Source organism: Cricetulus griseus, chromosome 2 (assembly GCF_003668045.3).
Source record: "Cricetulus griseus strain 17A/GY chromosome 2, alternate assembly CriGri-PICRH-1.0, whole genome shotgun sequence".
NCBI classification, from domain to species: domain Eukaryota; kingdom Metazoa; phylum Chordata; class Mammalia; order Rodentia; family Cricetidae; genus Cricetulus; species Cricetulus griseus.
In genome coordinates, this window is record NC_048595.1 from 323,947,700 (window position 1) to 323,972,148 (window position 24,449).

A 24,449-nucleotide genomic window follows, 5' to 3' on the forward strand; every position below is an offset into this window, starting at 1 on the left:
AATGACAGTTCATGCTGGCAACGATGTGGAGAAAGAGGAACACTTTTCCACTACTGGTGGGAGTGCCAACTTGTACAGCCACTTTGGAAATCAGTATGTTGACTCCTCAAGAAAATGGGAATTAGTCTATCACAAGATCAATTCCACTCTTAGGTATATACCCAAAAGAAGCACATTCATATAACAAGGACATTTGTTCAATGAAGTTCATAGAAGCACTATTTGTAATAGCCAGAACCTGGAAGCAACCTAGATGCCCCTCAACTGAAATGGATAGAGAAAATGTGGTACATTTACACAATGGTGTACTACTCAGCAGAACAAAACAATAGAATCTTGAAATTTGCAGGAAAATGGATGGAACTAGAAGAAACCATTCTGATTGAGGTAACCCAATCACAAAAAGACAAAAGTGGTATATGCTCACTCATGTGGATTTTAGACATAGAGTAAAGGATCACCAGCCTAAAATCCACACTGCTAGAGAAGCTAGTAAACAAGGAGGACCCTAAGAGAGAAGTACATTGTCCCCTGGAGAAGGGGAAAGGGACAAGATCTCCTGAGCAAATTGAGAGCAAGGGAGGTAGGGGAGGGAGCTAGGAGAATGAGAAGGGGAGAAGAGGAGGGGTGAGGAGGACTTGAGGGAGCAGAAATGTTGAGTCGGGGGCAGAATAGAAGAAAACAAATAAGGAGATACTATAATAGAGGGAGACATTTTAGGTTTACATAGAAATCAGGCACTAGGGAAAGGTCTGGAGATCTACAAAGATGACATCAATTAACAATGTAAGCAACAGAGGAGAGGCTTCCTTAAATGCCCTCCCCTGATAATGAGATTGATGACTGTCTTACATGCCAAAATATAGCCTTCATCCAGCAGCTGGTGGAAGTAGAAGCAGACAGCTACAACTAATCACTGACCTGAACTGGAATCCAGTTGCAGAGAAGAATGAATGATGGCAAAGGGGTCCAGTCCCGGCTGGTGAAACCCATAGAAACAGCTGACCTGAACAAGGGGGAGCTCTTGGTCCCCAGACTGATAGCTGGGATACTAGAATGGGACTGATCCAGACCTCAGGACAGTGGGTTTCAGTGAGGAGACCTCGGAAATCTACAGAACCTCTTGCAGTAGCTCAGTACTTATCCCTAGCATAGGTTTCGACATTGGGAGCCCAATCCACATAGAGGGATACTCCCTTAGCCAAGACACATGGGGGTGGGCCTAGGCCCTATTCCAAGGGATGTGATAGACTCTGATCACCCCCTGGGGAGCAGAAAGGATATGTGATAGGTAGGGTATTAGTTGGAGGGGTGGCTGGGGAGGAGGGGAGAGAGTGGAAACTTGGATTGACATGTAAATCAATATTGTTTCTAATTCAAATAAAAAATAAAGGAGAAAAAGATTTGAGAGAAAGTATCATCATCATCATCATCATCATCATCATCATCATCATAATGTTTAAAATATTGTAGCTAATGACCATGGTTATGGCTTAGTAGCAAAAAATAAAGTGAAATTCACTCAAGCCTGATGACCTGAGTCTGACCTCCACTGCTAAAATAAAAAGCCAGATGCAGTGTCACAATCTGTAACTCCAGTACTCCTATGGCAAGATGGGTGGTAGAGAGAGGAGAGACAGGAGGCCAGCTAGTGTGCAGAACACAGAACAGCAGCAGAAACAGGAATGGAAGGAAAAAACCAATTCCAAAAAGTTGTCATTTGACTTCTACACAAGCACTAAACACGTGCATTCCTGTACTCACATATATAAAAACATGCTCATGAACATGAACACATGCAAAAAATGCATACACACCATGCACACACATGGCTGCAAAACAATTGCTGATGTGGAAGATAACCTTCTAGTCCCTCAGAGGGAAAGATCATTTATATTAAGACTACAGATATAGCAAAGAAAAAGAAAGATTCCTTTGTTTATGGTTTTATTTATAACTGGGAACCCATAACTAAAGAAACAGCACTAGTACAAAAGGGATGATGAGTTTCTAAGTGGAATAAAGCAAAACAAGTCACCACATTTTAATACATTCTGAGAATTTACCCTCAAAAGTCAAAACAAATCCTCCACACATTTGAATAGTATCGAAAAAATATTCTTGAAGTGCAGCCATGTCTTAAATTGCAAAGGATTCTTCCTGACACTAGCCTTCACAACAACTGGATAGTTATACACAATGATTCCTGCACAAACTTCTAGTGTCACCAATCATGAAGACATAGTTGCCAAAGAGGGAAAACCATAAAAAAGCAGTGTAGAAAAATCATCAGTTGTAAGTGCTAACAAGCAAGCATTCAGCTCATTTACTCAAAAACATATTCAGTCAAGGGATTCATGGAGAATCTGTAGCAGAGGAAATACACTATTGTCCAGATCAAGGACATAAGAATGGACAAAAGCTTTCTGTTGAAGGAAGCAAGTAACACATTAAAGGAGGGCTATTTTAATTATCTTTGACTGTAGGAAACTTTTATGTATATAAGAATAACTTAATAAACATTCAAAAGAGAAAGACATTGCAAATGAAGCAAAAAGTTATGTCTGCCTAGAATGTCCCTTGCTTTAAAATTTCCCTTTTAATTTATTTGTATTCTTCTCTCATACATAACATACTGACCACAGTTTCCCCTCCCTCCACTTCCCCATCTACTCCTCTTCTAATTCCCTTCAAAATAAGGGTGGGCCTCAGAGGGATAGTGCCAAACACAAACATGACATAACAAGATGCAATAAAACTAGAAACAAACCCTCATATCAAGGCTGGACAAGGTGACTCAGTAGGAGGAAAAGGGTCCCAAGACCAGGCAAAAGAGTCAGAGACATTGTTAGGAGTCCCACAAGAACCCAAGCTACACAACCATAGCGTATATGCAGAGGCCCTGGTTCAAATGCATAAGGGTCCATGATTGACCACCTAGTATTTGGCTGTGATTTTCTGCATCTGCTCCTGTCAGTTGCTGATTGTTGCCTCTCTGACAACAATAGTGCTAGGCACTGATCTATGAGTAGAGCAGAATTAGTAACTATTTCATCAAAATTTTTTTCCAGTCGTGTTTGGGTCTCTGGGCTGTCCAGCCTCTGTTTCCTGGCCATCCAGACAGTGTCAGGTGTGGGCTCCCTCTTGTAGAGTGGGCCTCAAGCTGGACCAGTCATTGGTTGGCCACTCTGACTAGTTCTGTGGTCTGTTACCCTAGAACATCTTTCATGCAAGACAGATTGTAGGTTGAAGGCTTGGTGGTTGAGTTGAAATACCAGTTCCACTGATGTAATCCTTGCCTGGGTTATAGAATAGAGCCAGTTCTGGCTCTGTATGCCTTGCTATGAGGCATCTCTGCTAGGGTCAATCTCATAGATTCCAGGGAGATTTCACTGCACTGGGTTTCTGCATTGTTCCCCAAGTGCCCCCCAATTCAAGTCATCTCTCTAATAATCTTTCCCCTATACCCCTAATTATCCCTCCTATTCCCATCCCTCCTTTTACCAGTCCAACCCCAAAATATATTCTATTCCTATTCCCAGGAAGATCCATATGTCCCTCTTTGAGCCCTCCTTGTTACTTACCCTCTTTGTGTCTGTGTTTTATGGCATGGTTATCCTTTACTTAAAAGCTAATGTCTATTTATAAGTACACACCATGTTTGTCTATCTGGATCTAGGTACTTTGCTTGGGATGCTTTTTTTCTAGTTCCATTTCTTTGCTTGTAGCTTTCATGATACCACTGTTTTTAACAGCTGAGTAATATTCCATTGTGTAAATGTACCACATTTTTGTCATCTACATTTTGGCTGAGGGGCATCTAAGATGATGTAGTAACTTGTTCCATTTTCTTGCATATTAAGAGACAGCATGGTGTACAGACAACAATTTGATTGTTTCCCAGGGAAGAAAGAGATAGATTGGGGGCTAGACTGTAATGTCAAGAGTATGGAGAATTAATCATTTGATAATTAAGAGAGTGCTTTCAATGCTCAAAAGATTGCATTTTGGAAGGAATCTTGTCTTTGATCTCTCCTAGCTGATTGATGGTATGTTTTTGGATCTCTCTTCTCATCTTCTCATATATATCAAGAAGGCTGTTTTCTTAGCAATTGTGGCAGTGGTCAATGATCTTTTTTCTCTGAACCTTGTTTATAACCAGATTAATTCTATACCTAAACTAATGTATTCTGAAATTCCTTGTTTACCTATTTTTTACAGTTTTTTTGTTACTTTTGGAAACAGGAAAATATATAGGGAAATTTTTCTTTTCACTATCAGGGAAGAATGAGTAAATAAGCTTGAAAAAACTACATGATCAAATAGGGAATTATCTGGGGAATGGTCACTCTTTGTTTCAATTTGTGCTGGATGACTGGAATTAGCCTAGAAATTCTCTCAATGTTCCTTTTTAGTTTTTATAATATAAAAATGAAAACTGTGCTATGAAGAATTAATTCTGGGTAGGAGTTGTTGGGAAGTTTTGACCCAGGAGTACTTTACAGCATGCTTTTCATCTCTTCACTTATCCCAAGCAATCAGGGTCTGAGTAACATGCTGTGTCCTTCAGATGTTTCAATATTTCTGTAGCTAAATTGAAACTTCTAAGGATATAGTGTATGTTTTAAACCATCTTACGTGTTCAAGATCCTGATGACTGAAAAGGGAAAAACAAAAACCAAACAAAAAACCAAATGGCTGAAGTTTAATCTTGTTTTACAACAATAGGAAAAAGTTTGACCTTATTTTGATCTGAGAAATGCAATCACTTTGCTACTTTAAGAAGGTAGTTTGCTTTGGAATAGAAAGAGGCCTGATTGAGCAGATTTGTCTCTGTTTCAGAATGTCTTATTTCTGACACAAATGAATGAAGACTGTTCAATTATACCATCTGGTTAAAAGTGGTCACTGAAACCAATCTGCTTTTGTAGGTGGTGTATATTTGTATATTGCAAGCACACTGATTTCTTTCCAGCCTGTTAACTACACTGTCATGAATTCAAAATATCTATTGACAATATATGGTAGATATCACATTTATATATTATTTATATATAAAATTATGTTTATGTATATTGTATTTATAATTTCTTATAACCAATTCTTATATAAACACTAAATACCATGGAAAATCAAGATAATTGAAAATAAGTAGCAATAGTGAGAAATGAATTTCTTCAAAGTCATTGAATTGGAAACTTATGATCCACAGGCCATATTCAAAGATCTCCCTATTTGTGCATGTGTTATTGATGACTACTTAACATAATAAGGGCATAGGTGAACATCTGTGACATAGGCTACATGAATCTAATACCAAAAATATTACTCTTACTCATCCACCTTCCTCAGTATACCTCTTCTCTATTTTGCATCCACAATGGTTGTTTGCTAGTCTTTGGTGATGGTGAAGAGTAGACTTTTTCAGCTGATGTAGGCAGATCTTGTCTTCTGGACCTGGGATATGAGGACTTGAAAGAATGGCAGACTACAGTTTAATGCTATAGACAACCTCGTTTCAGTTTCAGTGGACTTTTATGCACAGATATAACAAAGGAAGCAATGATCCAAGGAAGGTTGTTTGAATTCAGAAAAACATGTAAATAAATTCCAATAAGCCCATACTAAATATTAACAGAGCATCCCCTTTCCAGAACTTTCTCAGGAAAGATTAATTTAAACATAATTTCCTGGTACACAGTATAGATTATATATGGGAAAGCACAAAAGCAAGGCAGAAGGCTATATTCAGATTCAGTGTACAATGGCCAAATTGGGTTCTATGCCTATGATCTGACATCCAACAAGAATAAACATATCTTATAAATTGAATGTAAATGTTTGTCACAGAAGGCATGAAATCATGTTGAAGAATCATCCAGAGGACAAAATGCACCTGAGGTAAAAGGCTGCCTTTTTTATTTCTGAATCCTCTCTCGGTTCCCCAAAGCATTGTTCACTATGCATCATTCTTTTGACCATGTTCTGACAGTAAAGGGAGTTTTTAAATACATGTTCTAGTTTCATTCCTGTTACTCTGATAAGGCATGCTGACCAAATGCATGCTAGATGAGGAAAGGGTTTATTTTGATTACAAGTTTCATTGAATTATTGAGAGACTTCAGGACAGGAATTCAATAAAAGTTTGAAACAGAAATCATGGTGGAATCTTTCTTTATGGCTTTCTCACATGCTCAGGCTTAGCTACCTTCTCATAAAGCCAGGGCCAGCTAGCTGCCTGGAGAGAGTCATCTTAACAGCGGACTCAGCTCTGTTACATCAAATAACAATCAAGACAACCTCCCACAGACATGCCTGCAGACTAGTATCTCCTATGTGATTTCTCAGTTAAGACTTCTCTGATGGGGAATGTCCTTCTGTATATTGGTTAATGAATAAAATGCTGATTGGCTGATTGGCCAGACAGGAAGTGATGTAGCTGGGCAGAATCAGTATATAATTAGGGACAAAGAGGAAATCGTTCTCTTGTCTGCAGAGATGCTGAGCAGACAATATAGCAGGCAAAGGAGTTGCAGGTCTGGTGTTCTCTGGTAAGCCAAGGCCACATGGAAATACATGGATTAAGAGAAATGGGTTAATAATTAAGATAGAACTAGCCAGTAAGAAACCCTATTCACCAGCCAACATATTTATAACTAATATAGCATCTGTGTGTTCATTTGGGGCTGAAGTGGCAGCAGAGCCTAGCTGCAACAAAAAAACCCTCATACTACACTTCTCCTCTCAGATGGCTCTAAGCTGCGTGAGGTTGACAGTCAAGGTTAACTAGAACGTTATAATACTGAACAGATATCTAAAGAAAACGATTGCTAGAATAAATGATGATGATCCAAGGAGAAACTGAATTTTGCAACTGGAAAACAGAGACTACAGCCTATCATCATTGTTCTTGTTATCTGAACATTAAGTATAAGAAAGGAACAGAAAGAAGAGTACCCACTGGTGATACATACAGTGTTGTGAACTGTTTTTAAGTATAGAAAAAGAAAAAAAAACAAAGGAAGGTAACAAATATTTAGCTAATATACGCAACTATTAAGGAAAAACAAAAATGCAAAGAAAAAAGAATAAAAAGAAACATATAGAAGAACATATAAATATTTCAGAGAGCAGAAATGAAGAATCATTTGTCTCTCAGGTTTTAGAACGGGAATGTCATGGGACCTAAAAAGACTGCTAATTTTCAGTATTTTAAAACATGATTAAAATGCTACATTATATAGTGACATGGTTTCAAAGGATTATTTATGAAATGTGCCCATGAGAAATGGAGTTTAATTTCAGCAGAGCCACCTAGTCCGATACAACAACATGCTTCAACATGGTGACCAGTCTCTCTCCTCGAATTTGTGCTCCTTTCAATCTCCTCTCACCTGAGAAATATGTATGAGACTTCAGGTACATGGATATAGAAAAATAGGTACACAAGCCAAAAATTTACAGATAATAGGTCATTAAGAAACTATTTTAAACAATTCCTCAGTATACATACAATTTTTCCATCTATTAAAGATGAAGCTTAGTTTTGAACTGATAAGATGGATGTTTCATTTTTATATGAAGCTTTAAATCTTGGTTGAATATTTGGTACTGCAGGATGTATCTTCAACATTTTTCAGAGTAGGTTGATTTTTTTTAATTTATTTTAATTAGCTTTAGTTTCTTTTCATTTATTTATTTATTTATTTATTTATTTATTTTGAGGCAGGGTGTTAGGCCCAGGCTATCTTTAAATTCATTACTTCTGAGTCTGGGCTCCTTTTAGTTCTAGATGGAATCATAAGAACATTTTTAAAAATTCACGATATTATTGACTGTGAATTGAACTAAGTTGCTGATAGATAAAATAAATTTTGTCCATGCTTAGGACAGCTTGCTTCTAGAACAGCCAAACAAGAAATTCAGTTGAACAAACATAATTTTATTCTTATTACTCATAAAGTTATGAAGCTCATGGAACTGAAGTTGGAATCTATCATGCAGGTTGAGCTCATGGACTCCAGAATAAGAGCAGGTAGTTTCAAATTTATGTATCTTTGCTTATTGGCCACTTTCAATAAGATCTTCTTCATAGATTCATGGTGAAGAATAAATTAGATGATGTCAATAAAATAGCATGAAGAGTGCTCAGGAAATTGTCTCTTTATAGAACTAAAGTGTCTATTCAGTGACAAACTTGCTTAACTTCAATGGCCTTATATATCAGAGTGTTTCTACTTTCTTCTTCATGAAAGCATTAAGAAATAATGAGCTCCAATACAAGGCTGCTATCCCATCCCAACTCACTTTTCTCCTTTCAGAAATTTGTCATCAAGGCACATGCAGAAGGGCAAGGGGACCCTGTGGTGGCTCTCAGAATGGCATCTTGTACATTCATGAAAACAATTGTCTCTTCTCCCATTATCAAACTAAAAGCAAGTAAAAAGCAATGGAAACTTGTTTTGTCTTGCTTTCAAATAATATATTCTATAAAGTGCAGGATGATTAATTGATTTTGGGGGGAGTTTAGACTTCCTTTTTGATATTGGATTTTTGGTCCAGCAAAATAATTTATTAAAAAACATCCAAATATCTTGAGGAAGTAACCCAGATCCTGTCATGGGTTTGGTGATGTTCCTACCAAAAAGCAGACAAACAAGCAGGCATCTTTTAGAAATCATTCCTGTTCTGCAAACCAAGAATTTGCAAGTTGCCTCAAAGTAGAATCACAGGGTGCTGTGATGTAGACAGAGCAAAGTCTATTCAGATAATAAATGTTTGCATTCCTTCCTTGCTGGTCCCTGGACAAGGAATCTTGAGGACTTTGTTTTTGTCTCTTATTTCTCATATATAATATGGGTATTTTGGCATCTTACACAGTTATTACTATTCACTAAATAATTTAGTGAACAGATAGTTGGCATATTACTGGTTTTAGATTGTTTATTCTCTAACCCTCATGTATATATAGATTCTATGAGGAATTCATCCAAGTGAAAAATCCTGATTCAGGAGGTCTGGGGTGGCCTGCTGTCTCGGTTACTGTTCTATTGCTGTGATAAAACAGCATGATGAAGGCAACTTATAAAAGAAAGCATTTGATTTGGGGTTCAGAGTTTCAGAGGGCAGGAGTCCATGACTATCATGGTGAAGAGCTTTGTAGTAGGTAGACAGACTTGGTGCTTGAGCAGTACCTGAAAACTCACATCTGGAGAAACAACAATGAGGCTTAAAGAGATAATTGGGAATCATGCAGAAAAAATTTAATAATATATTAAGAGTAGTAGAAATTAAATTTATTGAGAGAAAGGACAATCACTCAAAACCAGCAAGTCACCTGAGAATTCTCTTTATTTCCTAATTTTGCCCCCAGTTTGTCCACAGGATGGAGTTTTGAACAATGCTAGATACTTCCAAATTTTGCATAACCTGATGCTCACTCTGCATGTGATTGCTTAGACTTTACTTGATAGGTGTCCAAATGGCTCTGTGAAGGAAAGAGTATATTGATGCTTCATTTATTGTCAACTATAGAGATTGGGGATATCTGTTTAAAATGATTACTTATGATTAAGCCTACATGTCTATATTCAAAATAATATTCTTTTTGTTTTACTGTTTCTCCTGAAAGAATCTTCAGCAAAAAGTCATTATCTTTGTGGTTATGGAGACATCAAGTAGCTTTTGTAGCTAATTAAACTTCACTTCTCCTTGAAAGTCACAGCTGTTAAACATGGTATCCACAAATGTGATTTCTTGTCCCACAGCTCATGTCTAGATGCTTATGTGTACTCTCACTTGCTAGAGAGTCAACTTGAGGTTACCCTCAAGTTGATTGTATTTTCCATGGTACTCTCAAACTTCAAGCTAGGGATCCTTGACCAAATCCTCATACTTCATATTTATTCTTTGTTCTTTGCCACTAGAAGAGAAAATCCTGTGTTTTTTAGAGACTTGTTTGCAGATGAGAGGCCTACCACTGAGCCACTAATGCTTGGTGTTTCATTTGGAATACTCACAAGGGGTCACAATATTAGTAATGGATCATGGTAGAAGTCATACAAGAGAAGATAGATAGATAGATAGATAGATAGATAGATAGATAGATATAAAAGGGTAAAGGGGGATCATGGAACAAGAAGGGTTGAATGGGGAAGGTTTGGTAGGTGAGGTAAAGGAGGGAATGTGGGAGGACTAATTAACACTAAAGACATTTTGAAAAAGTCACATGGAAAGCTACTATTTTAGAAGCTTGCTAAAACACACACACACACACACACACACACACACACACACACACACACACACACACACACTGAGGAACTATCTGCAATTGATAGCTACTGAGAGAAGCTCTAAGGATGTAGTCCCTGGTCACTCAACCCATGCCCTAGTGGATGGACACTAGATATCCAAGACTATCTGAGCAACATAAATTGAATGCTGTGGGTTTAAAAATATTAGAATACAGTGAGCCCTACTCCTGCCCAAGGTCCCCATCACCCCAGGATCTCTTTGGGCCCGTGGCTGCAGAGAGTGAACTCACCTGCACAGAGTGGACCTGTGCAGACAGGAAGGACCTCCCTGTCTGGAAATACCTCACCCTTCCTTTCCCCTCTGCTTCTCTGACCTCTCCTGAGTGAGGAGACTACCAGGAGATGCAAGACCATCCATATCTGCAGACATTGAAGTATTGGCACACACACCACCGGGTGACAAGAGGAGATAGAGAGACCCCACCAGAACCCACTGGAAGAAGATATGAGAAGAAGGCAGAATAAGAACACACTCAACAGAAAGACCAATATGACACCACCAGAATCTAGGGACTCCACACCAGCAAAATCTGAAAAGTACAACATAGAGGAAATAGAAAAGACAGATCTAAAATTCTACTTCATGAAGATGTTTGAGACCCTTAAAGAGGAAACAAGAAAATCTCTTAAAGAAATAGAAAAACAAAAACAAACAAAAATTCAAGAAATAAGTACTTCTCTTAAAGAATTAAAGAAAAAACAACCAAACAAATGAAGGAAGCACTTGAAACAGTTCAAGGCATGAAAGCTGAAATAGAAACAATAAAGAAAACGAGGGGATGCTGGAAATACAAAGGCTGGATAAATGATCAGGATCTAAGGATGTGAGTATAACAATAGAATACAAGAGATGGAAGAGAGAATCTCAGTTGTTGAAAACGCGCTAGAGGATATACAGTCATCAACCAAAGAAAATCTCAAGTCCAACAAATCTGTAGCACAAAATATCCAGGAAATATGGAACACGGTGAAAAGGCCAAATCTAAGAATAATAGGTATAGAAGAAAGTGAAGAAACACAGCTCAAAGGTACAGAAAACATATTCAACAGAATCATAGAAGAAAACGTCCCCAACCTACAGAAGGATATGCCTCTGAAAATACAAGAAGCTTACAGAACACCAAATAGACTGGACCACAAAAAGAACTTCCCTTACCACATAATAATCAAAACACCAAACCTACAGAATAAAGAGAAAATATTCAGAGCAGCAAAGCAAAGTCGAAGTAACATATAAAGGCAGACCTATAAGAATCACACCTGATTTCTGAATGGAAACTTTGAAAGCCAGAAGGTCCTGAATAGATGTCCTATAAACACTAAGGGAACATGGATGCCAAAGCAGACTACTGTACCCAGAAAAGCTTTCAATCACTATAGATGGAGAAAACAAGATAATCCATGACAAAACCAGACTTAAACAATAAATATCCACAAATCTAGCACTACAGAAAGTCCCAGAGGGAAAACTCCAACCCAACAAAAATAACTACACTCACAAAAACATAGGTAATAGATAATCCAACTTTACCAAACAGGAAAAGAAATAGGAGGGCAAAATGCACACACAATGACACCACCAACAATAAATCCAAACAAACAAGAACCAACAATCAATGGACATTAATATCCCTCAATGTCAATGATCTTAACCTGCCCATAAAAAGATACAGGCTAACAGAATGGATACGAAGACAGAATCCATCCTTCTGCTGTATACAAGAAACACACCTAAACTTCGGAGACAGGCGTTACCTCAGAGTAAAGGATTGGGAAAAGATTTTCCAATCAAATGGACCCAAGAAACAAGCTGGTGTAGCAATCTTAATATCTAACAAATTAGACTTTAATCTAAAATCAATCAAAAGAGATGAAGAAGGGCATTTCATACTCATCACAGGAAAAGTCCATCAAGATGAAGTCTCAATCCTAAACACCTATGCCCCAAATACTAAGGCACCCACATTTGTAAAAGAAACATTACTAAAGCTCAAACCACATATAAAACCACACACACTTATAGTAGGAGACTTAAACACCCCTATTTCACCACTAGACAGACAGGACAACCAGACAGAAACTTAACGAAGAAACAAAGGATCTAACAGAAGTAATGACCCAATAAGAATTAATTGGCATCGATATAACTTTCCATCCAAACAAAAAGAATATACCTTCTTTCTCAGCGCCACATTGAACCTTCTCTAAAATTGACAACATAATTGGCAACATAGCAAATGTCCACAGATACAAAAAAAAATGAAATAAGCCCCTGTATCTTATCAGACCACCATGCTTTAAAAATAAAATTCAACAGCAATACAAATTGCAGAAAACCTACAAACTCGTGGAAATTGAATAATACCCATTTGAACCATTCCTGGGTTGAGGAAGAAATAAAAATCAAAATAAAAACTCCTATAATTTAATGAGAATGTAGGCACAACATACCCAAACTTATGGGACACCCTGAAAGCAGTGCTAAGAGGAAAGTTCATAGCACTAAGTGCCTACATGAAGAAACTGGAGCATAGTTAAACAAGAGAATTGACAGAACAACTGAAAGCTTTAGAGCAAAAAGAAGCAAACTCACCACAGAGGAGTAGATGCCAGGAAACAATCAAACTGGGGCCTGAAATTAATAAAGTAAAAACTAGGAAAACATTACAATGAATCAATGAAACAAAGAGTTGGTTCTTTGAGAATATCAACAAGATAGACAAACCTCTATCCAAACTAACCAAAAGGCAGAGAGAGAGCATGCTAATTAACAAAATCAGAAGTGAAGGGGGATATAACAACAGATACTGAGGAAATCCAGAGAATCATTAGGTCACACTTTGAAAACCTGTACTCCACAAAACTCAAAAATCTAAAGGAAATGGACAATTTTCTGGATAGGTATCAGTTACCAAAATCAAACCAAGAACAGTTTAGCAGTTTAATAGACCTGTAACCTCTCATGAAATAGAAGCAGTCATCAAAAGCCTTCCAACCAAAAAAATCCCAGGGCCAGATGGCTTCACTGCAGAATTCTACCAGAAATTCAAATAAAAGCTAATACCAGCACTCCTCAAATTGTTCCACACAATAGAAGGAGGAGGGACATTGCCAAACTCTTTTTACAAGGCTACAGTTACTTTGATACCCAAGCCACACAAAGATAAAACTATAAAAGAGAACTACAGACCAATATCCCTCATGAACATCGAAGCAAAAATACTCAACAGAATATTCACAAATCCAATCCAAGAACACATCAGAAATATTATCCACTATGATCAAGTAGGCTTCATCCCAGGGACGCAGGGATGGTTCAAAACATGAAAATCCATCAATGTAATCTACCATATAAACAAACTGAAAAAGAAAAACCATATGATCATCTCACTAGATGCTGAAAATGCCTTTGACAAATCCAACACCCCTTCATGATAAAGATCTTGGAGAGAACAGGAATAATAGGAACATATATCCAAACATGAAAAAAGCAATATACACCAAGCCAACAACAAACTTCAAACTAAATGGAGAGAAACTCAAAGTGATTCCACTAAAATCAGGAACAAAACAAGGCTGTCCACTGTCTCCATATCTCTTCAATATTGTACTTGAAGTTCTAGCTAGAGCAATAAGACAACAAAAGGAGATTAAAGGGATACAAATTGGAAAGGAAGAAGTCAAACTTTCACTATTTGCAGATGATATGATAGTCTACATAAATGAACCGAAAAACTCTACCAGGGAACTCCTACAGCTGATAAACACCTTCAGCAAAGTAGCAGGATACAAAATTAACTCAAAAAATCAGTAGCCCTACTATATACAGATGATAAACAGAATGAGAAAGAAATCAGAGAAACAGCACCCTTCACAATATCCACAAACAACATAAAATATCTTGGAGTAACGATAACCAAAAAAGTGAAAGACCTGTACCTTTAAAATTTTGAGTCTTTAAAGAAAGAATTAAAGAAAATACCAGAAAATGGAAAGATCTCCCTCCCATGCTCTTGGATAGGTAGAATCAACATAGTAAAAATGGCAATCTTGCAAAAGCAATATATTGATTCAACGCAATTCCTGTCAAAATCCCAACACAGTTCTTCATAGACCTTGGAAGAACAATCCTCAACTTTATATGGAAAAACAAAAAACTCAAGATAGTCAAAACAACCCTGTACAATAAAGGAACCTCTGGAGGCAACACCATCCCTGACTTCAAGGTCTATTATAGACCCATAGTCCTGAAAACATCTTGGTATTGGCACAAAAATAAACAGATAGAACAATGGAATTGATTTGAAAATCCTCATATTAACCCACACACCTATGAACACCTGATTTTTTGACAAAGAAGCTAAATCTATACAATGGGAAAAAAAGAAAGCATCTTCAACAAATGGTGCTGACACAACTGGATTCGGACATGCAGAAGATTGCAGACAGATCCATATCTGTCACCATGCACAAAACTTAAGTCCAAATGGATCAAAGATCTCAACATAAATCCAGCCACACTGAACCTTCTAGAAGAGAAAGTGGGGGATACCCTTGAATATATTGGTACAGGAGACTGCTTCTTGCTCAGACATTGAGATCTACAATTAATAAATGGGACTTCCTGAAACTGAGAAGCTTCTGTAAGGCAAAGGACACAGTCAGTAAGACAAAATGGCAGCCCACAGAATGGAAAAAGGTATTCACTAAGCCCAAATCTGACATAGGGCTGATTTCTAATATACAATATTTCTAAAATATACAATGAACTCAAGAAGCTAGCCACCCAGACACCAATCAATGAAATTAAAAAGTGGGCAAAGAACTAAATAGAGAATTTTCAACAGAAGAATCTAAAATGGCTGAAAGACACTTAAGAAAGTGCTCAAAATCCTTAGCCATCAGAGAAATGCAACTCAAACAAGTTTGAGATACCATCTTATACAGGAATGGCTAAAATAAAAAGCACCAATGAAAATCTATGCTGGAGAGGATGTGGAGAAAAAGGAACACTTCTCCATTGCTGGTGGGAATGCAAACTTGTAAGACCACTCTGGAAACCAGTATAGTGGTTGTTCAGGAAAATGGGAATCAATCTACCTCAAGATCCAGCAATTTCTCTCTTAGGCATATACCCAAATAATGCACGTTCATACAACAAGGACATATGTTCAACCATGTCCATAGCAGCATTGTTCATAATAGCCAGAACCTGGAAGCAACCTAGATGCCCCTCAACTGAAGAATGGATAGTGAAAATGTGGTACATTTACAAAATAGAGTACTACTCAGCATTAAAAAAGCAACAGAATCTTGAAATTCGCAGGCAAATGGATAGAACTAGAAGAAACCATCCTGAGTGAGGTAACCCAGTCACAAAAAGACAAACATGGTATGTACTCACTCATATATGAATTTTAGACATAGAACAAAGGATTAGCAGCCTACAATCCTCTTCACCAAAGGAGCTAGGAAATAAGAACTCTAAGAGAAAAATGCATGATTCACGGAGAATGGGAAGGGCCAGGATCTCCTAATCTAATTCGGAGCGTGAGGGTAGGGAAGAGGGAGTTGGCAGAATGTGAGGAGGAGATGAGGAGGAAATGGAGGAGCAGAAAGGTTGAGTTGGGGGAAGAATAGAGGAGAGCACGATGAGAGATATCATAACAGCTGGAGCCATTATAGGTCCGAGGAGAAATCTGGCACTAGAGTGATTTCCAGAGATCTACAAGGATGACACGAACTGACAATCTAGGCAATGGCAGAGAAGCTACCCTAAATGTCCTTCCCCTATAATGAGACTGATGACTAATTTATGTGCCATCCTAGAGCCCTCATGTAGCGGCTAGTGGAAGCAGAGGCAGACACCCACAGCTATACACTGAACTGAACTCTGGAACCCAGTTGCAGAGAGGGAGAAATGAAGATCAAGGGGGTCAGGACCAGGCTGGTGAATCCCATAGAAGCAGCTGACCTGAACAAGGGGGAGCACAAAGCCCCCAGTCTGTTGTCTGGGAGGTCATCATGGGACTGATCCAGACCCCTGAGAGTGGATGTCAATGAGGAGGCCTAGGCATCCTATGTGGCCTCTGTAGTGGACCATTATTTTTCCCTGGTGTATGAAGGGACTTTGAGAGCCCATCCCATGAGAAGGGATGCTCTCTAGGCCTGGACACATGGGGGAGGGCCTAGGCCTGGCCCAGGATGATGTTGTAGAATTTGGGGAGCCCGCGTGGAGGACCCTACCCTCTATGGGGAGCGAGGGGGGAGGAGAGAGGGGACTGTTGGGTGGTTAGGGGGAAGGGTGGAGAGGGAGAAGAGAATGATATGTGAAATTATAATTTTGTAAAAATAAAAAATGCGATTGCAAAAAATAAATTAAAATATTAGAGTACAAAGTTGGGTGGGTATGGAGGATGAGATAGATCTGTGAAGAGTTGGGGAAGGAGATTTAATGTGATCACAGTACATTGTATAAAATCGTCAAAGAATTAATTTTTCAAAAGTTTTGTTTGACTACACTAGGTCCTTGTAAAAAAACCTCTCTTTTTAAAATTAAACCTTTTCTTGTTCTTTGATTTAATTATAGGAATAAAACCTATACTGTTTACAGTCCCATGTATAGGATGTATATGCCAAAAGGTGGGAGTCCAAAGACCCATCTTAGATTTCTACCCATAACAGAAATAAGATACTTAGTGAGGATTGGACTTTTTACAAGTGTTTGGGGTCTTTGACCCACTTGCTTTGATAAAGTTATTCATAAATATTGAAAGGAATCATAAGGATAAAGCAATATTTATGAGAGCATTAACTACTTGAACAGTCTGTTTCTTTTTCTTCAAATTGGCCTTCTTTACCTTTTTAAAGAAATCTTCATAAAATGGTTATTAAATGCCATTGTGAATTTTAACATTTAGCAAATGACCTTGTAGAGTGGAATGTATTGAGGCAAGCCATTTCTATTGCAAGTTTGACACACTAAGTCTCCTTTATTTTACAGTAAGTTGTCATTTCTCATAAATGGTAGTTAATCTTATCAAGCCTGCTTGTGTTGTTACTTTAGGCTACATTATGGTTCTAATATTTCTTAATTGCTGTGTTATTGTTTGTCTGTATTGAGCAATAGTAATTGTGTTTAGCTTATTACTTTCTATCTCGATGTTTCTTCTGTGTCATAGTTTTATATACACAAGTAGATGTTCATTTTCAAAAATATTTATGTCTAATATAGATTAAAAAAAACATGGCCTGAAGTAGCAAAACTACAGTCCAATATACCATAGTTCTTGATATTTATTTTTCTGTATAAAACAAATGGAGAAGATATTGGTGTTATCTGGTGATTAGTCAATGTAGCACCCCATGGTAGCACAATAAAAAATGCTAATGAAGTAGATAATAATGCTTATTGCAAAATCCTCCCATGGAATGCCATGGTGGCAGCAAGCATAATTACAAGTAATCAAGAGGACTACAATCCTGACACAGAGGGAATGGCAGGAATCAGTAGGCAGATGAGCCAGAGTCACTCTGCTGACAGTGTCCTACATTTCTGTAGATGTCCTCTCCCAAGGGAACAGTGCTAGAAATGTTTAGCAGTAGACAGAATAGAACAATTTGGAAATCACGAACAAACAAATACATAGTTACATTTAATTATTTATCTTTTATTCAATATTATAATTATTTCCCATGTTTTAAGCTATAGTAAGTGAACACTATGAGACAATCTATAATATTGTACATACTTTTTTCCAGTTTTTAAAATACTGACTTAATGACTCTTTCTTTTTCATTTTTAATTTAAATTAGAAACAAGCTTCTTTTACATGTCACTCTCAGTTACCTCTCCTACCCTCCTCCCTTGACCCCCAACGATTCCCCTATCCCAATCCCCCATTTTCCCCCCAGGGAGGGGAGGCCTTCCATAGGGGATCTTAAAAGTCATATCATTTGTAGCAGGGCCTAGACCCTCCCCCAGTACGTTTAGGCTGAGAGAGTATCCCTCTATGTGGAGAGGGCTCCCACTTTCATTTGTGTACTAGGGACAAATATTGATTCACTACCAGTGGCCCCATAGATTGTCTAGACCTCCAAACTGACTTCCTCCTTCAGGGGGTCTGGAACAGTCCTATGCTGGTTTCCCAGCTATCAGTCTGGGGTCAATATTGTACATACTTAATGAAATTTAAAACTATATTTTGCTACCTCTACATAATTTCTAAATTATTTTTATAGAATTTTGTTTAGAATTGTACTGAAATTTTATAGAATTACAATATATTATATACATTTCCTATCATTAAAAATTATATCCTATCAAAATCTTATCAAGCAATCCTGTCAAAAATTCTTATCTCATTCATTGAGTCCCTGTATTGCAAGTTATGTGCAAATTGTTTATTCAAGTTGACCCAAAGTGAAATTAAAATGTCATTTTCTGTAATCTTATCAAACATTTGATGTTTTACATTTTCTTGCCAGTATAATAAGTAAAATATTTCTCTTTGGTTTAATTTATGTTTTGTTAGTTAAGTTTGATGCTTTCTATATCATCACTATTCTTTATTTTTTGAAATGATAATAAAACAATCCTTTGGCAGATTTTATATTGATGAATTTTATAACAAGTTAAATGAGTAAATTTCATGAATCCTACAATCAAATACTACTACTAAAATAATAAACAAATTGTTTAATTTGGTTTTAGAATTAATACATTTTATATTAAATATAATTACATCATTTCCTCCTTCCCTTTCCTTGCTCCAACCTCTCCCATGTTCCTTCCCTCCTACCTGTCTCATGTCCCTTCCCTTACACCTATCCCAAGTTAATGACCTTTTTTTCTTTGATTATTATGTACAGAAAGAGAAAGACAGAGAGAGAGATGCACAAAAAATAAATGTGTATTTATGATTTCAGGGCTGACAACTTTTTGTTGCATGACCAATTAAGGGGTTCATCCTTAGGAGAGGGTTACTCTAAAAGAACTAACATCTATAATATAAATCCTTTGTATACACAGGTGTGTACACATGCATACACACACATATGCCAACACACTTATACACACTCACAACCTCTAGAATAAGATGTTGTTAGTGATAAATTTATCAAGTATTTAACAAAAATACAATACCATTCAAATCTTAGGAAAGTAAAACACATACTCCTGATTTTATTAACACTTTAATTTTAATTTTTGATGACTTCAAGCATGTATACAATATACTGTGAGTATATTCATCCCTATTATACTCTTGAATGTCCTCCCACTCCTGAAGAACCTTTTTTTTTTTTTTAACAAATTAGCCTTACTTCTACCTTCATGCTTTATTTCAGGTAGGTCTTGTGCAAATATTTTAAGATGATTTCTTACCTATTTTTTAAAACAGGGTCTAATGAAGCCCAGGCTAGCCTTGGACTCCATATGTAGCAGAAAATGATTGTGACCTTCTGTCTTCCTTTCTCCACCTCCCAAGAGATAGGATTACAGATGTGTGCCACCAAAAAGGCTAGCATTTCACAGCACCAGGGGTATCCTCATTTTGTGTGTGTGCTGATGGTATCATGGTGGTTTGAATGAGACTGGCCTCCATAGGCTCATATATTTGAGTACTTTGTCACCAGATAATAGGACTGTTTAAGAAGGATTAGGAGGTGTATTCTTGTTGGAGTGGGTGTGGCTTTGTTGCAGGAAATGTAGTGTATTGCTGGGGTGGATTTTGAGGTTTCAAAAGCTCATGCCAGGTCCAGTCTCTCTCTCTCTCTCTCTCTCTCTCTATATATATATATATATATATATTATATATATATATATATATATATATATATCCCAGCTACTTCTCCAGCACCATGCGTGTTATCATACTAACCACCATGATGATAAAGGACTGACCCTCTGAAGCTATAAGCAAGCCCCCAATTAAAGGCTTTCTTTTATGACAGTTGCCTTGCTCGTGGTGTCTATTCATAGCAATAGACAGCAACTAACACAGATGTCCCTCAGGGTTTTCATGTGTGTGTGTGTGTGTGTGTGTGTGTGTGTGTGTGTGTGTGTGTGTGTGTGTGTGTTTATTTAACATAAAATTAACATAACCCCCAAACCAAAACCTGTTACAGATATTACAGAAAATACAAGTAGTGATGAATACTTTCTATTACTACATACTCAACAAGAGCCCCCAGCAACTACCCATGAATGGAGATCTAGCAATACAAAGAGAAGTTCATGAACTAAGACAAGTTTGGCTTTACCCAAAGAAGACAAATTTGGTTTTGTTATCAGTTGGGTTTCTTATTCTCGATGCAGATAGACATCATTGTGCAAATAGAAGTTCTTCAAGGATGGGTTTTGGCAGATTTTGCCTCGATAGGTGTTTGACAGACGTGAGCTACAGCAATAGGCAGGTGGGAACAGCAGGTGTCATCATGTAATGTTGTATTTCTTCAGTCTGTTCTATGTGAACTCTTAGCTTCACAAGTGTGAATCAGCCCTATGCTGGTTTCCTAGCTATCAGTCTGGGGTTCATGAGCTTCCCCTTGTTCAGTCAGCTGTTTCTGTGGGTTTCACCAACCTGGACCCCTTTGCTCATCACTCCTCCCTCTCTGCAACTGGGTTTTAGGAGTTCAGTTTTGAGCTGTGGGTGTCTGCTTCTGCTTCCATCAACTACTGGATGAAGGCTCTAGGCACCATATACCTTGAATAACTTATGAACACTAATAGTGATGTTAGCAGATGTTAACAGTGCTCAGCATCTGCTTGCTAACCTGGGAAGAGAAGTTTACCTTTCTCTGCATCAGTTTGACATCTGATAACCAATATGAAAAACTCATAGTTCTCATCTTACTTAATGATGACATTGAATGTTTCCCCCCTAAAATGAGGAGCAGGACATGGAGAACAAATTTTCTGTAATGGCTTTTACTCGGTATTGTCCTATATAAAATATACATACAAATTAACATAACAATGTCTATGCTAAAAGATGATTTTGAGTTGCTGGGAAATACAAATTGAGATAGGAAGGAGGTTTTAGGCATGAGCTAGAGGTTTGAGTGAAAACATTTTTGGATTCAGATATAGTATCTCCAACATTCTTTTAGTTCTCTTCAGATATTATAAAGTTACCCTTCAGTTCATGGAACCGGATAGAAAATTTCCTAAACCTTAAAAGCTGAAAAGATTTTCAACTAAGAAAATCTTTTCTGCAATATTCTTTCTGTAGTTGTCTATACTGGGATAAACACTCGTGCTCATGTGTACTATTCTCTTTCAATATTTTCTCTTATTTTTTGATTCCATACTAAACTGGGTCCACCTACTATAGTTCTAGCAACTTCTCATAGAATTGCTGGAGAAGTATATCAAGAATCCATGCTTTCTACCAAGTAATATGCAAGAAGGTGCCTCAACAAAGCCTGTCAGTAGCCATCAGCCTCATTGCAGGGAAGGAAAAATCTCCTGTAAAGTTCCACAACATTACTGTTAGTAAAACATGGGGGACTTACACAGAGCTGCACCAAGTACCAAATTGATATGATAAAGGATGTGGGAAACAACAGAAGGAAGCTGGAGGCTTTCCCATGATGCTGCTTATGCATGCAGCTCTGGGTTTAGAAAGAATCTCTTCACAGACCCACACCACCTCTCAGGAAGGACATTTCTAAGAGTCTCTACAGTCCAGTCAAGTGAACATTTCCCAGAAGAGGCCTAGTCTACTTCCTGGCCACATGCACAGTCATATGCTCATTCAAAAGCAAGAAGCAGAGAGCCCAGGGTTCCCTGAGCTGGGAAACCCTAACATTGGGCAAGTTTTAATCAAGGATAAGTTCAATGGTGTGTGACTCAGAGTTTTTACAGATGTATGAGTTATCAAAAATGCTGTATTTGCTATAAGTCAGTGACTAAGCCCTTCACAAGGAGGCAAGGCCCATTTTTAAGATGTTATTTTATGGTATATCATAAAATATGGCCTCCGTGTTTCCTCTTTAACTCGCTCCTTCAAACTTTTAAAGCAAAATATAGTGTCCCACACTACTAATTCTGAAACTCGTGCTGACTTAGAATTTCAGTGTTTCATTTCTTGTGTTCCCTTTAGTTTTTATTAATTTTGTAATATCACAAGAAGCTTTTGCCAACCGATAAAATAAGCATTTTGGATAGAACACTGTGAACCATAGCCTGGTCATTTCCTTAGCTGAGATTCAAGAATGAACTTTTAGGTCATTTTCAAATGTGTTCTTAAAATTTAATTTCCTTTACTTTTGATAGTAGCATAAAACTAAGAGATCCAAGTTAAATAAGGTCACCTTATTAGTCCACTTTCTGTGCCTCTCAGCTATTGTGAGGTACTTTTCAGGGCCCTGAAATGGGCTTGGCTTGAGTGCAGTTGAGAGATGAAAAGCAGTACTTTTTCAAGTGGTGTGGAGAGTTAGAATCCTGGGCAAAGGCTTTTTTTTATAATGGATTTAATATTTTTCTTTCTACAGAACAAAGGTTCATTGCAACCACGAGAGATACTTTCCGGCTAAAACCTGTAAAATATTTTGGTACAGGACTAGACAGACAGTTCAGTGATTGAGTGTTCTTCCAGAAGATAGGAGCTCTTTATACCCATTTATCATATCCATATTCATATCAGATGGTTCAAAACCTTATGTACCTCTAACTTCCAGGGTATTGAATGCCCTTTTTTTGGTTTCTGCCTCCACCCCTGTACCCATGACATGCATGCACAAAGGCACACATATATGCACATACACAAACACAGTGAGTCCTTAAAATAATGTAAAAATATTGTGATGCTTTGTTCTTATTGTTATATGACCAGTGCATTTTTGTTTATGTACTTAGTCGGAGAATAAGAATAGTGTTCTATATACAAATATATCATTCCTATTTTTGAAATTCCAATCTGAAAATGAGAAAAATGAGTTTCCTACTAGAGATCATGAATTTCTGGTATTCACCCACCATTTACTAATGATATCATTAATCAATTTCTTGTGTCATAAGGTTGTTTTTCCTCTCCAGTGTGGTCAAGGCAGGGTTGATGAACACTTGCTCGTACAAGTCAAGAGAATCTCAGTCTTGTTCCTCTTGATATTTATTTGCTGAGTTGTGAGTAATGAGGTTCTAAGAGCAACATGTGTGAGAATAAGTCTACAATTGTGCCCTGTCCTTCATTTCCTTGCAACAAGGAGCACTTGGCACCAAACATGAAATCTTGTTTCTTTGATAGAGAATAAAATTGATTTTCCTCTTTGAATTTTAAGTTATCTTGTCTTTTAAAGTATGGTGATTTTCACAATCAAGTCCAAATTCAGCAAATTCTAGGATGCAAAAAGGACAATTTTTCCATGTCAGAGTTTAGGTCTGCTATTTCTGATATAAACAATATATCATGTATTCAGCACACAGCTATGTAGAAAAAAATCTAATTTTCTGTTGTATGATCCAATAGTGTATGTTTGAAATTTGCCAGATCTGTATCATATGAAGTCTATGAACTGTTTGTAGGTTTGTTGTTGGCTCATGTCCAATGAGAAAATACTAGAGTATTGTTACCCTTACCTGAAGATGCTGTTCCAATACAATAGAGTGTGGAGTACAGAACAAAGTGGAGTACCTTTCACAATATTTTGTCCATACTTAATACAAAATTAAAGTGTGATATTTGTGAATGGTGATGCCAGAAGAAATTGAGGTTGTTGAGTTACTTAGGGCCCCATTTCCTGTGATCCCCTGCAACCTGGATACATTAAACTAAGGAAATAGCTTCAGAGCTCTTTGCACACAGAGTTGTGAACAGAGATTGGCACCTGAGAGGAGGATCAGAATTACTTTGTTTTGCATCACAGAGCAGAACCAGAGTCAATGTGGACAGGTGGTTTCTGTGTTCAGTTAATATAACAAAGAAAACTCTAAAAATTGGCGGTGGGCAACTCTCTGGACAAGCAGTGAGGTTTATTATTGAAAATATGTAACAGACTGAAGAAATCTGTGGGATAGTTGAGAGAGGACCTCTGCTCAAGCAGAGAATTTCAATGTTATTATAATTTAAAGCTTTAAAATAAGTTTGATCTTCATTATTTTTATTTCCATGGCATTTCCCCCAGGGATAG